General features: G+C 36.1%; 1 long non-coding RNA gene across 2 annotated transcripts; it reads right to left on the reverse strand.

Annotated features, from left to right (window-relative positions):
- Positions 1 to 18,036: 18,036 nt before the first annotated feature.
- On the reverse strand, positions 18,037 to 20,397 carry LOC107776756 (uncharacterized). 2 transcript variants are annotated; one of them, XR_012695639.1, is made up of 3 exons: positions 20,261 to 20,397; positions 19,609 to 20,032; positions 18,037 to 18,499 (listed from the first exon to the last, which is right to left on the reverse strand). It is a non-coding gene; the product is annotated as an uncharacterized LOC107776756 (long non-coding RNA). The 2 variants fall into 2 exon arrangements; XR_001646045.2 differs by lacking the exon at positions 20,261 to 20,397 and having other exon boundaries at positions 19,609 to 20,254.
- Positions 20,398 to 20,413: the final 16 nt, after the last annotated feature.

A 20,413-nucleotide genomic window follows, 5' to 3' on the forward strand; every position in this document is an offset into this window, starting at 1 on the left:
TCTTAATAATAGTTTAAGTATTTTTATAATTTAGTTTTAGAAAAATAAAAAAAGAAAAGAGAGCGAAAATATAAAGAAAGTCGGAATTGGGCCTCTTCTTCAATTTCAAGCTATAGGCCCAAAAAATGGCCCAATCTTCCCTACGACCCAGTCCATTTCGAACTGGGTCGACCCAGTCCATTAATCCAACACCCCTTCTTCATTTTTGTCCAACACAAAACAAAACCAAAAAAATAAAAAAATAAAAATAAAAAGTGAATTATCACTATTAATAGTTTTATTTTTTGTTTTTTTTATATATATAAAAAAATCCGAAAATATTTTATTTTATTTATTATTTTTATTTTAAAAAATATATATATATAGTAATTTCGGAAATGATTTTAAAAAAATAAAAAAATAAAAAAATAAGAAATGATTTTAAAAAAATAAAAAAAAAATAAAAAAAAAAGTAAAAGAATGTAGAAAATTTAAAAAAAAAGTAAAAAGTTTTAAAAAATTTAAAAGTAAAAGAAGGTTGGAATTAAAAAATAAATATAAAGATATCTGAAAATTTAAAAAATTTAAAGTAATTGAAAGTAGCATTTTTAAAAGAAAAAGAAAAGATAGTGGTTTATTTTTTAAAGAAAAGTTAAATAAAGTGAGATTCTCTTTTAAAAAAATAAAAAGTGGGATTTTAAATAAGATAAAGTAATTAAAGTTGGAATTTTAAAAATAAAAGTAAATAAAGGTGGGATTTCTTTTTCTAAAAAAATAAAAGCAATTTGTAAGTGGGATTTCTTTTAATTAAAAAATAATAAAATAATAAAAAACAAATCTGAAAATTTCGAAAATTTTGCTATAAATAGAAGAGAAAATTTAGGAAGAAGGGTGGAAAAAAAGAGAGGAAAAACTAGATAGAGAGAAGAAAAAAGAGGGGGCGGAGTGAGAAGTATACACCCGATATACATTCTGGATACACTGAATATACAGGGGCAGAATTCATTTTGGAGAGTTTTGAAGTTGAAAAAGAATAGTTACTGCTTCATTGCCTCGCTTAAGATCTGAAATAGTCAGAACTTTCCTACCTTTTACTTCTTCACTATACTTGGAGTCGTTTATAGTCTCCTGGGTTTTCTGCTATTCCTACTGTACTGGTTTGCGATGTTGCTGAATCTGCTGTTGCTGTGTTATTACTGCTGCTGACTTCTCCTTCTTTTGTTCTTGTACTGCTGTTTCCAGGTACACATTTGTACAATCTCGGCTTGAAGCAAAAAATGAAATATTAATCAGGCTTTGTTCCTGTTGAATTCCTCCTGTTTAGATTTGTGGTTGAATATAATTTTTCTTTCTTCGTATAAAGATGTAGTTGAATGATTAATGAATAATGAGGTTGCATATGTATACTTTCTTCATCTAATAATGTTAGTTTAAATTACGGAGAATAATTAATCTGTTTTGATATTATGGTCAATCTCATGTTCTAGTATTATTGAATAACAGAATATAAAATGAAAGCAGTTTTTCTTTGTACAAACTCGATCGCAATTTTCCATTCGCATTAGCCGTAAACTAATAACTAATAATTTACGTTTTTCAGCATGTAAATAATTAAGAGATTTTCTTTTATTTTAGAGACGAACTTAATAGAAAATATAGTCATTGTAGGTTTATCCTTTAAAAATAAAAATGAGACGAGCCTCGCCAAATAAAACGTATAGATTGCGGGGCCCTCACAAAATGTATGGTTTAATTAGAATTCGGAAGGACCGTTTAGCGAATTTCACGGTCTTCCCCAAAATAATAACGCGATAGTCTCTTTAGGCGCATGTTTAATATTTTACTTTCTTAAGCCTGGGTGTGCATTTCATGCGACCCGAATCCAAATCCCAAAACATCAAATAAAACGTGTTCCGGATTGTGGGTGCATTTCATGTAACGCAGTCCAAAGACGTGTTTTAAGCGATGTTCATATTTCTTTTAAAAACAATAATAATAAAGCGGTTAAAATATAAAATTTGCACATAAGTTCATATTTGTATAAAATCAGATAATCAAGCCGAATATAATAGTTGAGCGACCGTGCTAGAACCACGGAACTCGGGAATGCCTAACACCTTCTCCCGGGTTAACAGAATTCCTTATCCGGATTTCTGGTACGCAGACTGTAATATGGAGTCATTCTTTTCCTCGATTCGGGATTAAAATTGGTGACTTGGGACACCCTAAATCTCCCAAGTGGCGACTCTGAAATAAATAAACCAATCCCGTCTCGATTGTCCTTTAATTGGAAAAACTCCCACGCACCCTCGCGGGTGCGGAAAAAGGAGGTGTGACAGCTCTGGCGACTCTGCTGGGGAAAAAACCCAGAACCACTGGTTCAGGGTTCAAGAATTCGAGCTTAAAATAATTGTTATAGTTGACTTTATTTATTATCTGATTTTTTTTACATGATATATGCCCAATGTGCTAAATGACACTTTTACCGCTTTAATATTATTTGAATTATGAATATATACAACTGCTACGAAACCCCCTTCTTTCTGAGTCTTCTAAATTTATGGTGCACACGTGCGCGTGGCCCACCTTTCTGTTAAAGTCATACCAAATAAGACGAAGTTGGGACAAGTAACTAGGCCGGGTAGACTTTCGTGCTCCCGGTACGTTGCCCCCGCTTCGGCTCAAACTGTCCGTTTGGGTAAGCCAGGGCTAGATCAATATGCCTCAGGTTTTTTCACTTAGAATAACTCAGCTTCATGCCGGATCCCTAGTAGGAGCGATTGTTTGCATCACGTGCATTTGACTTTGGAGACTCAACACAGGGGTTGGGTCTGTCTAGGACAGGTGTACCAAAAAAAATGACCATCCTGATGCATCTTACTTGCTGCTACTTGCGCATTTATTTGATCCGGATTTGTGTGTTGACTGACTTTTGAATATCATGAATAATATTTTAAAATTGAAAAAAAGAAAATAGCGGTTAGGGAATTGACTGTTTATTTTTGGAAAAAAAAAACCAATGCCCAAATAACTGTCAAAACTCTGCCGAAATTTTGAGAAAATGAAAAAAAAAATGTTTTATTAGTTTGTTTTATTAAAATCAAAAGAAAATGCAAAAAAAAAAAAAAAAAAAGGTCTTTCATTATTTGTCGCAAATATATATATATAAATCCGAAAAGTTTTTTTTATTTCCAAAAGATATATATATCTTTATTTGTTGCAAAGAGTATTTGTCTTGCCAAGAAAATTCAAAATAAAATTCCAAAAAAATATGTCTTGCAAAAAATAATATAAATATCTTTATTTTCCATTGTTGATAAAACAAAAATAATAAAAATGTTTTCTTTTAGGAAAAAAAAATCCGAAAATATTTTGATTCCTCTTTCAAAATTGAAAAGAAAATTCAAAATTCAAAAATATTTTTTAGAAGCATTTCTTTTATCAAAAGTAAAATTCCAAAAATATTTTTTTTCTTTAGAATAAAAAAAAAGACAAATGGAATTCGAAAAAAAAACTTCCTTTTACTTTTGAAATTTTCAAAGTTCAAATCAAAAGAAAAGGAATTTTTACGAGTTTTTCTTTCAAAAAGAAATCAATCAAAAAAAAAATATTTATACTTTCTTTGAGCAGTTCTTTCACAGTTCCAATAAAAAAAAAAATAGTTCATTTACTTATTCACGAGGCCCGAACTACGCCGGTTTGATTCTCACCGGATGTGAGATACGTAGGCAACCCTCATCGGGTCCAACCCCCATTTTTGCTAAAATAGCTAAAAACCAATAAATAAATAAACAACATGTCAAAATTTTAAATTTTTTTTCATAAATAAGTCGGGCAGTGTCCAGCCTCCACTTTTTGCTAAAACAAAATAGCCAAAAAAAATATGTCAAATTTTAAGAGTCATAAAGAAGTCGGGTGACGTTGTTTTATCAAGACATAGCCGAATGTTCCCGAATGGGACGCCAGAAGGCCGACTTTGCATAAACAACCACCTTTTGGGTCATGTTTAGGATTTTGGTCTAGTTGACCCACACAGCCTTAAAAATCTTCGTCCTCGAGGCACTGAAGGGCCGTGTTTGCAACACCAGGTTTTTATTGTAATTAAAAAAAAAAATAGTCGGCGGTCAGGTGAATACCGTTTGAATTTTGTCATAATAAGCCGAGCCAGCTTCGGCCGCGTCTTAAACCGTTCTTGCCGAAATAGCCTCAGAGTATCTTTCAGTTGTCGAAAGGCTATTTTCGTAAAAGAACGGACAAGTGTGTAAAGTGTCATAAAATAATCCTCTCCGGCCTCAAAATTTGGACGGGGCCACATTTACAAAAATAACCGTTTGGTTGCATTTGTCAAACGGAGAAAGGAAGCTGGCCGTTTGTTTTGGAGTTTGTAAAACTTTTGATTATAATATGTGGGTCGTTTGATTTTCTAGTTTGTAGGTCATTTTTAAACCTTTGAAACCCAATATGAAAATTGAAAAAAAAATGATTAGTATTGCTTATCTTTTATTGGTCCGAACTACGCAAGGTCTGATTCATGCAGGGGCATGATACGTAGGCAATCTCTATAAGATTCGACCACCACAATAAAATATATATAATAAAATAAAATAAAATATAAGTGAATAAAATTTTCAAGAAAACTAGGACGACACAAGCAGTCGAGCAAATGCATAATAGAAAGGGGATATTTGTCTAGGAGCATTGCATCTCAACGTGTAATTATATATGTGTTAAATTCTCAAAACTAACAAGTTTGTTCATTTCCAGAATTCAAGCAGTTAGTTTCTCTAAAGAGTATACTGGCATATTATCATTATCACACGAGATCAAAAGGACGAATACCCGAAAGTATGTCTATCCCAGATGTTGACACAGGTATTGAGCTAGAGGAGATGTATGTCGGGAAAATGAAAGAAGAGATGTTTAAACTCAAACAGCAAATGGCTGAAATGTACCAGGCTTGGTCTACAGGGCAGTTACCCCTATCTTACCCAACTAACCCTGCTCCATCAATGACCCAAACTCAGGATAATATTACCACTGAATTATCCCCAAATTTCCCCATTTACCAACACTACCGAGGAACCACCTCTCAAACACCGCAGTCTCCACCTCCAAAACCAGTTTCATACTTTCCTCCACCTGTGACTCCTGTTTTCGTAGCACCTCCCCCGGCTACATTCCACAAATCTCCTAGTGAGCCTACACTCCAGGCCCAGGACAACCAATATTACCCCCCGGAGCCCACCCTCAAAGCCTCCGAAATCCATTCAACCGCTCCTCGTTTTGATATCCCAACCGAAATTGACAAGCCAGCCAAAAATGCTGAACAAGAAGAAATGTTCAGGAAGGTCAAAAGTCTAGAACAATCATTCCGAGACATGCAGGGATTAGGTGGGCAAGTCAGTGTAGCTTACAAGGATTTGTGCTTGTTCCCAAATGTACAATTACCAGTTGGTTTCAAGATGCCTAAATTTGACCTATACGATGGGCACGGCGACCCAGTAGCCCACTTAAGGGGTTTCTGTAGCAAGATGCGAGGAGCTGGGGGAAAGGATGAATTATTGATGGCTTACTTCAGTCAAAGTCTAAGCGGATCAGCTTTGGAGTGGTATACACGCCAGGACCATGGGAGATGGTACACCTGGGATGACCTGGCACAGGCATTCACATACCATTTCCAATACAATCTGGAAATCATCCCAGATAGATTATCTTTGACAAAATTTGAGAAGAAACATAATGAAAGTTTCAGAGAGTATGGTTTTCGGTGGAGAGAACAGGCAGCAAGAGTGGATCCTCCTATGAAGGAGAGTGAAATGGTAGACTACTTCCTCCAAGCCTTGGAACCAACTTACTATGCCCATTTGGTTTCAGCGGTAGGGAAATCATTCAACGAGGTAGTGAAGATGGGAGGTATGGTGGAAGAAGGCCTCAAGACAAATAAAATTATGAGCTATTCAACAATTAAGGCAGCTACTCAAGCTATTCAAGGCAGGGTAGGAGAAATCGGAAGAAAGAAGAGAGAGGAAGCAGCGGTAGTTGGTTCAGGAATTTGGTCGGGACCCAGAGGTTCACCGCCTTACTATAATCAACAACGACCTCGCCAATCAACTTACCACCACAATTCATCCCAACACTACTATCACCTTACAGAGCCCCATTCTTCCATTAACCAAGCCCAAACATATACTCAGCCTCCGGTTCGCTCGCAATGGCGCGCACCGGCTCCCCAGAACACACATACACCACTGCAAAACACCTATTCACCACCAAGAGCCTACAAGAACCCTCCAGGGGTAGGTTTCCGGGGAAATCAGGCTTTCAGAAATGAAAAAATACAAAGAACATTCACTGAGTTAGGGGAAACCTATACTGCCGTGTTCCACAAATTAAGGCAGTTAGGCTTGTTGAGTCCTGTTGAGCCCAGATTGCCAAATCCCTTTCCCAAAAATATGGACCACTCGGTAAGCTGTGAGTATTGTTCGGGGGCTCTCGGTCATGATACCGAGAAATGTTGGAAGTTGAAACATGCAGTACAAAATCTTATTGACACCAACAAGATTGAGGTTCAGACACCAGAGGCACCCAACATCAATCAGAACCCGTTGCCGGCACAACTTGAAACCCACATGATTGAGCTAATGCACGAAGGAGGGAAGCTAAAGAAACCCTCACAAACAGTGATGATGATCCGTGTCGGTTCAAAATAAATGTTAACCAGTGGGAAAACGGTGGTATAGTTGGAAAAGGTGGATAACAAGCCAGTTATGGTGTTGGGAAAAGGGTCCAATGAGGCAGATGTACAGTTTGTGGGGTTGAAAGCAAAAATCAACAATTGAATGGCTACTCCTCTTCCTATACGAAGGGAGTCTTGGTAGTGGGCTCTGATTTTCTTTTTTGTTGTCTGGATTATTCCAGGGTTGTAATCCAAATCTTTCTTGTGCTCGCCAAAGTGTGAAACCTTGCTATCCCGTATTTTAATAAAGTGAAAGTTTTTTTCCCTCATTCCTTATTTTGTTTTAATTTTTCTTCTTATTTTTGTCTTCTGAACAGTTCTCTTTCTACTGATTCTAATGACATGGCATGCACGACGGATCTTCAACCTAGTCTAAAAAAAGAAATCAATCAATCTGATTTCGAACTTATAGTACAAGATTGTGATGATAAGTCGGAATACGATGAGGACTAAGCCTTCAGAAAAATTAACAGAGAGTTGAGCCAAGTTGAAAAAAAAAAGAGCCCAACTCAAATGACACGGAAGCCGTCAATCTAGGGGATGCAGATGACATCAGGGAAGCTAAGATAAGCATCCACATGGAACCAAACATCAGGGAAGAACTAATCAAAGCACTTACTGAATTCAAAACATTTTGCATGGTCATACGACGACACGCCGGGCTTAAGCACCAATCTAGTGGTTCAAAAATTGCCCACTGACCCGGCATTACCCCCCGTCCAGCAAAATTAAGGAAGATCAAAACCAACGTGAGTGGGAAGATTAAGGAAGAAGTGACCAAACAGCTGAATACTAAGGTTATTCAGGCCGCTCGATATCCTGATTGGTGGGCTAATGTGGTGCCAAAAAAAAAAAAAAAAGGAAAATCCGAGGTATGTGTTGATCATCGCAATCTAAACAGAGCAAGCCCGACGCTTTATGATCCACAGATATCGAAGGGAAATGCGTCGACATGGCTATCAATTCTGACGCAGTTAAGAGATATTATGATTTCTGGTAATTGTAATTGTTGTTTGTTTGTACTTAGCATTTATCAGAGAATGAAATGACGGAGGCAATTCTTTCTTCTATCCAAACACTTTGACCTTTGCTTCCCCTTTTGAGCCTTATTTACTCTTTCATACCCCTCTTTTGGAATCTGTAATGAAAACGAAAAAAGTAATGATAATAAGAACAAAAGAAAAGTCAAGAAAAAAAAACAAAGGAATGGGAACTACGTTTGACCTGATTCCTCAAAGAAGGATACGTAGGCGCCTCACGGCTCGGTCATAGTGTAACATAGTGTGCATAAGGTAACATATTGTGACAAAATAAAAATCCCCAAGCAAGAAAAACTGGGGCAGAAGTTGGCGCTTGTAATTTTGGCAAGAAAGTTTGATTCCAAGAGTTGTACTATTTTACCCCTAAAAATTATTTTTGAACTTTTGATACCCCCTTCTCCTTTCAGCCATACACAAAAATCCCTATTGATGTCCAAAAAAGACCTCCCAATCAGTATCTGAGAAATGCTAAGTCAATGCAAATGGAAGTCGAGAATAACACTCTGATCCCCAGCAAAGAAGAAGATCATAAGCTGGAACTGAATTGATAGCCAAAAGAATCCCCAACAGAGAGAGTCATATCGGCAACACTCCAATTCCTATCTGAAAAATAAAATAAAATGAGAGAGTCTTATCGGTGAAAACCTTCACAGGCACCATAAGGCGACAGGAGTTGAGAGAAATGAGAGAGTCTTATTAGTGAAAACCCCTCGAAGGGCACTATGAGGCGACAAAACAAGATTGGCGGGAAGGATCCGCAAAGAGTTGAGTGCCTGTTTATCCCCAGCAACATGAGGCCGTCTGGAAGGTTGATTGATACAAATAGACTGGGTTGATTAATCCGGAATGCGCGACATGAACGTTGGAATCGGTTATATCATTCAGATAAGTTCTTTTCTTTCCTTTTCCCTAGCATTTGTTCAGAAAGACTTCTTCTTTTTTCTATTTTTTGAAATCATCACTTTTTCATTTCTTGGTTTAAAAGACTTACCTTCCCAGCAGTTTGTTTTTGAAAAGGATTTTCAGAGCTTACTACCAGTTGCCAAAATGATGCAAAGCAAAATGCGAATAGGACACGCCAAAGATAAGGCGATAAAGAGAAAAGAAGTTGGTCGCAAGACCAAATGATGAAAGGGGCCTAGATCCCAATATGACCAAATTTCCAGGGGAAGTTGGAGAAAAACAGGAAAACAACAGTTGAGAAAATTGTGGACCTAATTCCAAGAGGGCCCCCGACAGATCATCGAGATGTAGGAGCATCCCCAACAGATTTTCGACCAAGTTCCAAGAGGGTCGGACAACATAGAGTGGGGAAGGGAGAAAGGGAAAAAACCATCCCAGTAGGAGTATCATAACCAACCACCGGGTTTTTAAACTAACAAATTTTGTTTGGTTTGAAACAGGTAAATGGAATGGCAGTGAAGACCATAAGGGAAAATGCAAACTGGGGCAGAAAATTTTCTTTTCAATTAGAAAATTTTCTGGAAATCAGGTACCCATTTGGGGAAGAATAAAGATAGCACCAAGGAAGTGGTCTTTGAACCAGGGTTTCCCCCAACATAATAAGCTTCCAATGGAGGAAGTTGATCCCTAGCAGACAAAACAAAGAGATGACATTTGTGCTCAGAAAAGCAAAGAGCCATTATCCTCCCCAGCAGCTTCCAGAAGAATGAAGCATCGATTTGAAGGGATAAAATTCCCCAGCAGCGTTATCCTCAACAACGTTATCCCAAGAAGATAACACTTTTATCCCCAGCAGTGTTAAGAAAGAAAAAAAAAAGAAAAAAAAATTGAATTTGAAGGAAGGAAAGAAAGGAGACTCCCCAGTGGTATTATCCCCAGCAATCAGGCATCCACCTGGAGAACAAGGATGAGTAGTTGAAGTATTAGTAATCAGGCATCCACCTGGAGAACAAGAAAGAGCAATGAAATATCAGAAATCAGGCGTCCACCTGGAGAACAAGGAAGAGCAATGAAAGAAACAACAATCAGGCATCCACCTGGAGAACAAGGATGAGTAGTTGAAGTATTAGTAATCAGGCATCCACCTGGAGAACAAGGAAGAGCAATGAAATATCAGAAATCAGGCATCCACCTGGAGAACAAGGAAGAGCAATGAAAGAAACAACAATCAGGCGTCCACCTGGAGAACAAGGATGAAGAAAAGAAATAACAATCATCTGGAGAACAAGGATGAAGAATTGAATTAACAGTCAGGCGTCCACGTGGAGAACAAGGAAGAACAATTGAAATATCAGAAGTCAGGCGTCCACCTGGAGAACAAGGAAAAGCATCAAAACTTGGGCAGAAGATTTTCTGCCATGGTCGAAAATTTTCTCAGAAGAACAAGGAAATCAATTCAAGTTTTAAGAGATAGCAAGACAACAAGATTTGGAGAAAAACAGTCGGAGGTAAGACAATTCCAAGATGTTGAAAATGGGATCATCCGCCCTCGAATAGGATATTTGGGTTCATCCACCCTCGAATAGGATATTTTGGGATCATCCGCCCTCGAATAGGATATTCTGGGTTCATCCGCCCTCGAATAGGATATTCTGGGTTCATCCGCCCTCGAATAGGATATTTTGGGTTCATCCGCCCTCGAATAGGATATTTTGGGTTCATCCGCCCTCGAATAGGATATATTGGGTTCATCCGCCCTCGAATAGGATATTTGGGTTCATCCGCCCTCGAATAGGATATTTTGGGTTCATCCGCCCTCGAATAGGATATTTTGGGTTCATCCGCCCTCGAATAGGATATTCTGGGTTCATCCGCCCTCGAATAGGATATTTTGGGTTCATCCGCCCTCGAATAGGATATTTTGGGTTCATCCGCCCTCGAATAGGATATTTTGGGTTCATCCGCCCTCGAATAGGATATTTGGGTTCATCCGCCCTCGAATAGGATATTTTGGGTTCATCCGCCCTCGAATAGGATATTTTGGGTTCATCCGCCCTCGAATAGGATATTTTGGGTTCATCCGCCCTCGAATAGGATATTTGGGTTCATCCGCCCTCGAATAGGATATTTTGGGTTCATCCGCCCTCGAATAGGATATTTTGGGTTCATCCGCCCTCGAATAGGATATTTTGGGTTCATCCGCCATCGAATAGGATATTTGGGTTCATCCGCCCTCGAATAGGATATTTGGGTTCATCCGCCCTCGAATAGGATATTTGGGTTCATCCGCCCTCGAATAGGATATTTTGGGTTCATCCGCCCTCGAATAGGATATTTTGGGTTCATCCGCCCTCGAATAGGATATTTGGGTTCATCCGCCCTCGAATAGGATATTTTGGGTTCATCCGCCCTCGAATAGGATATTTTGGGTTCATCCGCCCTCGAATAGGATATTTTGGGTTCATCCGCCCTCGAATAGGATATTTGGGTTCATCCGCCCTCGAATAGGATATTTGGGTTCATCCGCCCTCGAATAGGATATTTGGGTTCATCCGCCCTCGAATAGGATATTTGGGTTCATCCGCCCTCGAACAGGATATTTTGGGTTCATCCGCCCTCGAACAGGATATTTTGGGTTCATCCGCCCTCGAATAGGATATTTGGGTTCATCCGCCCTCGAATAGGATATTTTGGGTTCATCCGCCCTCGAATAGGATATTTTGGGTTCATCCGCCCTCGAATAGGATATTTGGGTTCATCCGCCCTCGAATAGGATATTTGGGTTCATCCGCCCTCGAATAGGATATTTGGGTTCATCCGCCCTCGAATAGGATATTTTGGGTTCATCCGCCCTCGAATAGGATATTTCGGGTTCATCCGCCCTCGAATAGGATTTTATTTTTTAAAGTTGTTGAAATCAGGAGCCCCCTCTGAAGAACAGAATGGCGATGTATTGGTTGAAGAGAGGAATGACATTCATTTTTAAAGTTGTTGTTGAAGTTGGGAGCCCGCCCATAGAACAGAGGCATACATTTCAGTCTTTAATTTTCAAGCATTGAACTTGGGAGCCCGCCCAGATAACAGAGGCATACATTTCAAGTCTTTAATTTTCAAGTATTAAAATTGGGAGCCCGCCCAGATAACAGAGGCATACATTTCAAAATCAAGTCAGAGGACAATAAAACAGAGGGTTACAATAGGAATCCCCAGCAGGAAACAATAAAATTCCCCGGCACCGGGAAACAGAAGGTTGCAACAAGAGGTCACAGTACAAACTCAAGTACATGTGTCAAAAGAAGTAAAGCACCGAAAGAAATGCAAGCATACAAGGAAGCAAGGCAACAAAAACAAATTGTACTCTAGCCTAGCTTCTTGTTTTTTTTTAAGCACGGTGTAACAAGGAGATCGGTAAGCAGTAGTAATAACATGCAATAACAGTAACATTGCAGTCCAACGGTAGTCCCAACTACCAAAATTTCTCGAACTACATTGACCTGATTCCTGTTTAGCCCAGGATATGTAGGAAACCTTTGAAGCAAAGGTTCGGTCAAATCTTTTTCAAAAAAATGCTTCAATGGAGTACTCGGATGGGCAAAAATCGCTCGCTTTATCTTTGCACGAAAACCCTTCGTGTCTCCGGGCAAAGAGGGGCAGCTGTAAGCACGTGATTTTTGCCCTATATGAGAATTACTCCCAAAAAATTCAAAAATAAAATGATTTTTCTTTGGTGTGCAATTTTGTGATATTTTGAAGAATTATTTGTATTTGTCTGTGCGTGTTTATTCGCTAAATTAATAAAAAATACAAAAATATGTCGCATTTTGCATGTAGGATTTAATTCTACAATTGTTAGTAATTAAAATTGTTTTACAAAAATTAAAAATTACAAAAATAGGCATCGTTTGCATTTTTAGCATTTAATGTCCAAATATACAATTTTATGCTTAATTAATACTTAATTGTGCGTTAATTGTTATTGGGAGTTAATTTGCGCATTTATAACTTAATTTAGTTCTTAATAATAGTTTAAGTATTTTTATAATTTAGTTTTAGAAAAATAAAAGAAGAAAAGAGAGCGAAAATATAAAGAAAGTCGGAATTGGGCCTCTTCTTCAATTTCAAGCTATAGGCCCAAAAAATGGCCCAATCTTCCCTACGACCCAGTCCATTTCGAACTGGGTCGACCCAGTCCATTAACCCAACACCCCTTCTTCATTTTTGTCCAACACAAAACAAAACCAAAAAAAAATAAAAAATAAAAAATAAAAAGTGAATTATCACTATTAATAGTTTTATTTTTTGTTTTTTTATATATATAAAAAAATCCGAAAATATTTTATTTTATTTATTATTTTTATTTTAAAAAATATATATATATTTATATAGTAATTTCGGAAATGATTTTAAAAAAAATAAAAAATAAAAAAATAAAAAAAAGTAAAAGAATGTAGAAAATTTAAAAAAAAAAGTAAAAAGTTTTAAAAAATTTAAAAGTAAAAGAAGGTTGGAATTAAAAAATAAATATAAAGATATCTGAAAATTTAAAAAATTTAAAGTAATTGAAAGTAGCATTTTTAAAAGAAAAAGAAAAGATAGTGGTTTATTTTTTAAAGAAAAGTTAAATAAAGTGAGATTCTCTTTTAAAAAAATAAAAAGTGGGATTTTAAATAAGATAAAGTAATTAAAGTTGGAATTTTAAAAATAAAAGTAAATAAAGGTGGGATTTCTTTTTCTAAAAAAATAAAAGCAATTTGTAAGTGGGATTTCTTTTAATTAAAAAAATAATAAAATAATAAAAAAAACAAATCTGAAAATTTCGAAAATTTTGCTATAAATAGAAGAGAAAATTTAAGAAGAAGTGTGGAAAAAAAGAGAGGAAAAACTAGATAGAGAGAAGAAAAAAAGAGGGGGCGGAGTGAGAAGTATACACCCGATATACATTCTGTATACACTGAATATACAGGGGCAGAATTCATTTTGGAGAGTTTTGAAGTTGAAAAAAAATAGTTACTGCTTCATTGCCTCGCTTAAGATCTGAAATAGTCAGAACCTTCATGCCTTTTACTTCTTCACTATACTTGGAGTCGTTTATAGTCTCCTGGGTTTTCTGCTATTCCTACTGTACTGGTTTGCGATGTTGCTGAATCTGCTGTTGCTGTGTTATTACTGCTGCTGACTTCTCCTTCTTTTGTTCTTGTACTGCTGTTTCCAGGTACACATTTGTACAATCTCGGCTTGAAGCAAAAAATGAAATATTAATCAGGCTTTGTTCCTGTTGAATTCCTCCTGTTTAGATTTGTGGTTGAATATAATTTTTCTTTCTTCGTATAAAGATGTAGTTGAATGATTAATGAATAATGAGGTTGCATATGTATACTTTCTTCATCTAATAATGTTAGTTTAAATTACGGAGAATAATTAATCTGCTTTGATATTATGGTCAATCTCATGTTCTAGTATTATTGAATAACAGAATATAAAATGAAAGCAGTTTTTCTTTGTACAAACTCGATCGCAATTTTCCATTCGCATTAGCCGTAAACTAATAACTAATAAGTTATGTTTTTCAGCATGTAAATAATTAAGAGATTTTCTTTTATTTTAGAGACGAACTTAATAGAAAATATAGTCATTGTAGGTTTATCCTTTAAAAATAAAAATGAGACGAGCCTCGCCAAATAAAACGTATAGATTGCGGGGCCCTCACAAAATGTATGGTTTAATTAGAATTCGGAAGGACCGTTTAGCGAATTTCACGGTCTTCCCCAAAATAATAACGCGATAGTCTCTTTAGGCGCGTGTTTAATATTTTACTTTCTTAAGCCTGGGTGTGCATTTCATGCGACCCGAATCCAAATCCCAAAACATCAAATAAAACGTGTTCCGGATTGTGGGTGCATTTCATGTAACGCAGTCCAAAGACGTGTTTTAAGCGATGTTCATATTTCTTTTAAAAACAATAATAATAAAGCGGTTAAAATATAAAATTTGCACATAAGTTCATATTTGTATAAAATAAGATAATCAAGCCGAATATAATAGTTGAGCGACCGTGCTAGAACCACGGAACTCGGGAATGCCTAACACCTTCTCCCGGGTTAACAGAATTCCTTATCCGGATTTCTGGTACGCAGACTGTAATATGGAGTCATTCTTTTCCTCGATTCGGGATTAAAATTGGTGACTTGGGACACCCTAAATCTCCCAAGTGGCGACTCTGAAATAAATAAACCAATCCCGTCTCGATTGTCCTTTAATTGGAAAAACTCCCACGCACCCTCGCGGGTGCGGAAAAAGGAGGTGTGACAGTCTATATTCAAAAAGATCCGGAAATTTTCGAGTTAGGGTTTTGATGGATGATATTGGGGGAACGTTTTTTTTTGCGGAGATGAATTGAAATCAAGAGCTCAGCTTTGAGTATTCAATCTCTTTCAAAACTTATATTGCAAATGTTTGTCTTCTTCTTGCTCTCAAGTCTAGTTGCAGTTATTATTTTTTTCTCCTTTTTCTTGGTTCTTCCTTCCCTTTAGGTCATTATTGTTAGTTTTGAAATTTAATGGTTCCTGATATCTTCTCCTCTCATTTTTTTCATCTTTTTTCCCTTTGTATTCTTTGGCTAATTTTGAAGTTTAGTGGCTATGTCAGGTTTAAATTGGCCAATTAAAATTTTCCTTTCCGCTTGTCGGGTTATGGCGTGTCCAGATTGGAGAAATTTGAGTTCGATATTAAAGTTACCCGAATATTTTTCTTTATTTCATATTTTTGGGTGGTAAAATTGTGATAAATATGAATCGACTCTTTGTGCCTCTTTTGGTGCCGGCCACGAGCCAAACAAATATGAATGATCTCGAAAGAGCACAAATCGTAGTGTGCGAATTGATTAATCTTTTTCTTTAGAAGAGAAAGAGTTTCGACATGGCTGCTTAAGGTCATTAGTAAGTTTTATTTGAGGGCATTTTAGTCTTTTCGGATATCTCCTTATATACATGTCGCTGAAATATTTCCGCAAACCCTACGTGTATTTGATTTCATTATAGTTGTCTGACAACTTCACTTTTTCCAATACCTTTACGTGTGTTTGATATCATTGCAGCTGTTTGACAACTTAACTTTTTCCTATATTTTTTTTTGTACTTACAATTCAGAGAGTACACCTTTTGTTTCCGTCGTCTTCTTCCTATTTGTGTTCTTGCTCTCCAGATCTGTTTGTGTTCTTGCTGCAAGTATGTTTCTTCTTTAACTAATTCTGCACTATCTTCTTCTTTTTCCTTAATGTGGAGTAACTTTTGGATTTGAGGCAGCTTAATTTGGGAAAGATGGTCAGGCCTTTTTTTATTGTTGGCTTTTGTGTTCGTGGAATGAGAAGTATGAATTATTGATACTAATATTTCTTCCTGAACTTTTAAGCTTCCTTATCATAGTCGCTAAACCCAAAATAACTGTGAAAATAAGGAGAAATCAGGATTGGGTAGGATTGATTTTTACACTTAGTGTATGTTTTTTCTATTGAATTTTGATCTGCAACAGTATTTTAACATCTGATTTATGTACTTTCTGGTTCTTTAATTCTATCCTATCTCTGTCATCTTAGAGGGATTAGTCTTTTTTAAAAAGCTCGAGGGTATATTAATCATTTCGTACTAATTCTTACAACATCATACACGTGGCTTATTTTCCTATAAAAAATGCTACGTGCAAGTTTTAATTGAGCCCAAGTTTTAAATGAGTATACGTGTGTTCTACGGACCATATTAGGTTTTCGCCCGATTTCTTTGTGCATAAAAAAAACTTTCAAATTCTGGATTGCTTCTCCAAATCTCTTTATCTTCCTCAAATTCCTTTTACCTGCATGTACAATTTTAATCAATTTTCCCCATGATTTTTGTTGTGCATATGATAAATTAAACAATCCCTTAATCTTCAACTTCAATTTTGTAGTTTGTATTTGTTTCTCCCTTTTCTGCTTTTCCAATTAGTTTCATCCGACATGCATTTTTTTTTTTGTTGAGATCAAGCATGATACTGGTATGGGTATCATGCCTAATTAAAAGGATGAAAATTTTGCAGTGCTTACTGAAGTTTCATGGGTTCTGTTCATACTTCTTTTCTACCCTCTTCCACAACATTCGACTAGGCAAAGTCTTTTGTTGAAGATATAAAAGATTTTCACTAATTAATAATTGGTGGCTTATATTTGAGAGGTAAGAGATGAACTTCTCACTTCCTAGGTAAATTCTAAGAACTTTTTGTGTTTGGTTAAATGGGAATTCTATTTTCATCTCTTTATAGTTTGTTCTGCTTTTTCAAGTTTGCTCTTGTGTCGATTTCTTTGATAGGTTTTACCATAGTTCCGTATGGGAAAATTGGATATGTTCTCACGATTTTGTTATGCATATGTTGTTTGACTTCTTTAGTAGTATATATTCTGCTTTATATATGTATTGTTATTGCCATGCTTTTGATTTTTTTTAATGTGAACATGTGCGACTGTAGATGATATACCAGACTGTTGGTAGTTTTCACTTCGTTCAACAAGAGTAGCATAGTGAACTTAAGAGTAAATGATTTTTGAAATAACTTACATTTGCCGGGGTTGGCTGGGCTAGTTCATGGGTAGATTACGAAGGTTTGTTGATTAGGATATCTAAATTATATATAGTTTATCAAACGAAGTTGATGCGTAACGACTGCAGGAAGGAAACTTCATAGCATATGGAGAGTACTTTGTCAGACAAATGAATGGTTCACAGTTCTCATCTTTCAGATAACAGTATAAAATAAAATGAAATACTATGTTTTAAGTGGTATTCTTATATTTATCATAATAGCTTTCGGAATCTGATTCCGAAAGTTGGAGTAGGTCCGTAATTTTGAATATAGTATTTCATCATAATCCACCCAAGTCGAAAACACAAAGAGCGAAATCGCCAATACCTATACATATCTCTCAAGCAACAAATCCCAAAATCAAATAGCAAATGGAGAAATCATTAAATGAACAAATCAAATAAAAGCTAATGATTAGAGAAACAAAGAAGCTAAGCATAAAAAGCAGAAGCATAACAACAATCGAGCAAAACGACTTTAGATCAAACTTGAATTTGAACTTAAAAAAAGGATTATAACCTGAATTTTATTTGTTGTTTCTTGACGCTACACTTTGACTATGATGGGTTATGGTGGATTATTGTTAAACACTGCTCTTCAGTGCCACCATGCCGACAGGAATAAAGCAAGTGAAGAAACAGAATTTGTTTTCTTGATTTCAATTCATCTCCGAAAAAAAAGTCCCAATCATCCATCAAACCCTAACTCGAAAATCTGTAATTAATTCACTCTGTTCTAACGAATTTGAAACAAAAAAGAAGGAGAAAGAGATAGAAAACAATAAAATTCATATTAAGTAATTAGAAAAGCACCTGCACAAGTTGAAGAGATGAGGAAGACGAAGATATCTGAAGCTCTGTAAATTGTGATGTACATAAATCGAATGAAACCCACACTCTGTAATGACATAAACGCTACACATCGTAGTTGGGTAGATATAGAAAAGCGTATACAGATAAGACAACTACCATGAGCAGAACAAAAAGGTATGGGGAAAAATCAAGAAAGAAACAGCGGTAGAGAACTGAAGAAGAGGAACAGAAGAATTTAAAACTTTAGGATTATCGAGGCAGGGCTGCTGTCAGCGTTGATATGAGAAAAGTGTACATGTGGGAATAGCTTAAAACCTACACGTAGTATCTGCGCATCGCATGAAAGGGCACGTATAGAGGTCATGTGAAATGACCTATTTATAATCTTAAACTCCTCAAACTCCTTAAATTTTCAGCAGCACCTAGAAAGAGATAGAAAACAATAAAATTCATATTAAGTAATAAGAAAAGCACCTGCACAAGTTAAAGAGATGAGGAAGACGAAGATATCTGATGATGTACGCAAATCCAATAAAACCCACCTCTGTAATAACATAAACGCTACACGTAGTAGTTGGGTAGATATGGAAAAGGCACGTATACAGATAAGCTCAAAAGTCTAATATGCCCTCAAACAAAACTTAAATTACCCATAAGCAAGCATGTCAAAACTGCAAATTTCCATAACCGATGCCGAAACCTATCAAACCACGTCCGAATGACCTCAAATTTTGCACATAAGTCATATTCAAAATTACGGACCTACTCCAACTTTTGGAATCAGATTCCGAAAGCTATTATGATAAATATAAGAATATCACTTAAAATATAGTATTTCATTTTATTTTATACTGTTATCTGAAAGATGAGAACTGTGAACCATTCATTTGTCTGACAAAGTACTCTCCATATGCTATGAAGTTTCCTTCCCGCAGTCGTTATACATCAACTTTGTTTGATAAACTATATATAATTTAGATATCCTAATCAACAAACCTTCGTAATCCACCCAAGTCGAAAACACAGAGAGCGAAATCGCCAATACCTATATATATCTCTCAAGCAACAAATCCCAAAATCAAATAGCAAATGGAGAAATCATTAAATGAACAAATCAAATAAAAGCTAATGATTAGGGAAACAAAGAAGCTAAGCATAAAAAGCAGAAGCATAACAACAATCGAGCAAAACGGCTTTAGATCAAACTTGAATTTGAACTTAAAAAAGGATTATAAACTGAATTTTATTTGTTGTTTCTTGACGCTATACTTTGACTATGGTGGGTTATGGTGGATTATTGTTAAACACTGCTCTTCAGTGCCACCATGCCGACAGGAATAAAGCAAGTGAAGAAACAGAATTTGTTTTCTTGATTTCAATTCATCTCAAAAAAAAAAGTCCTAATTTCATCCATCAAACCCTAACTCGAAAATCTGTAATTAATTCACTCTGTTCTAACGAATTTGAAACAAAAAAGAAGGAGAAAGAGATAGAAAATAATAAAATTCATATTAAGTAATTAGAAAAGCACCTGCACAAGTTGAAGAGATGAGGAAGACGAAGATATCTGAAGCTCTGTAAATTGTGATGTACATAAATCGAATGAAACCCACACTCTGTAATGACGTAAACACTACACGTCGTAGTTGGGTAGATATAGAAAAGCGTATACAGATATTGTATAACTACCATGAGCAGAACAAAAAGGTATGGGGAAAAATCAAGAAAGAAACAACGGTAGAGAACTGAAGAAGAGGAACAGAAGAATTTAAAACTTTAGGATTATCAAGGCAAGGGTGCTGTCAGCGTTGATATGAGAAAAGTGTACATGTGGGAATAGCTTAAAACCTACACGTAGTATCTGCGCATCGCATGAAAGGGCACGTATAGAGGTCATGTGAAATGACCTATTTATAATCTTAAACTCCTCAAACTCCTTAAATTTTCAGCAGCACCTAGAAAGAGATAGAAAACAATAAAATTCATATTAAGTAATAAGAAAAGCACCTGCACAAGTTAAAGAGATGAGGAAGACGAAGATATCTGATGATGTACGCAAATCCAATAAAACCCACCTCTGTAATAACGTAAACGCTACACGTAGTAGTTGGGTAAATATGGAAAAGGCACGTATACAGATAAGCTCAAAAGTCTAATATGCCCTCAAACAAAACTTAAATTACCCATAAGCAAGCATGTCGAAGCTGCAAATTTCCATAACCGATGCCGAAACCTATCAAACCACGCCTGAATGACCTCAAATTTTGCACATAAGTCATATTCAAAATTACGGACCTACTTCAACTTTTGGAATCAGATTCCGAAAGCTATTATGA

The sequence above is a fragment of the Nicotiana tabacum genome, chromosome 10 (assembly GCF_000715075.1).
Source record: "Nicotiana tabacum cultivar K326 chromosome 10, ASM71507v2, whole genome shotgun sequence".
In the NCBI taxonomy this organism is placed as follows: domain Eukaryota; kingdom Viridiplantae; phylum Streptophyta; class Magnoliopsida; order Solanales; family Solanaceae; genus Nicotiana; species Nicotiana tabacum.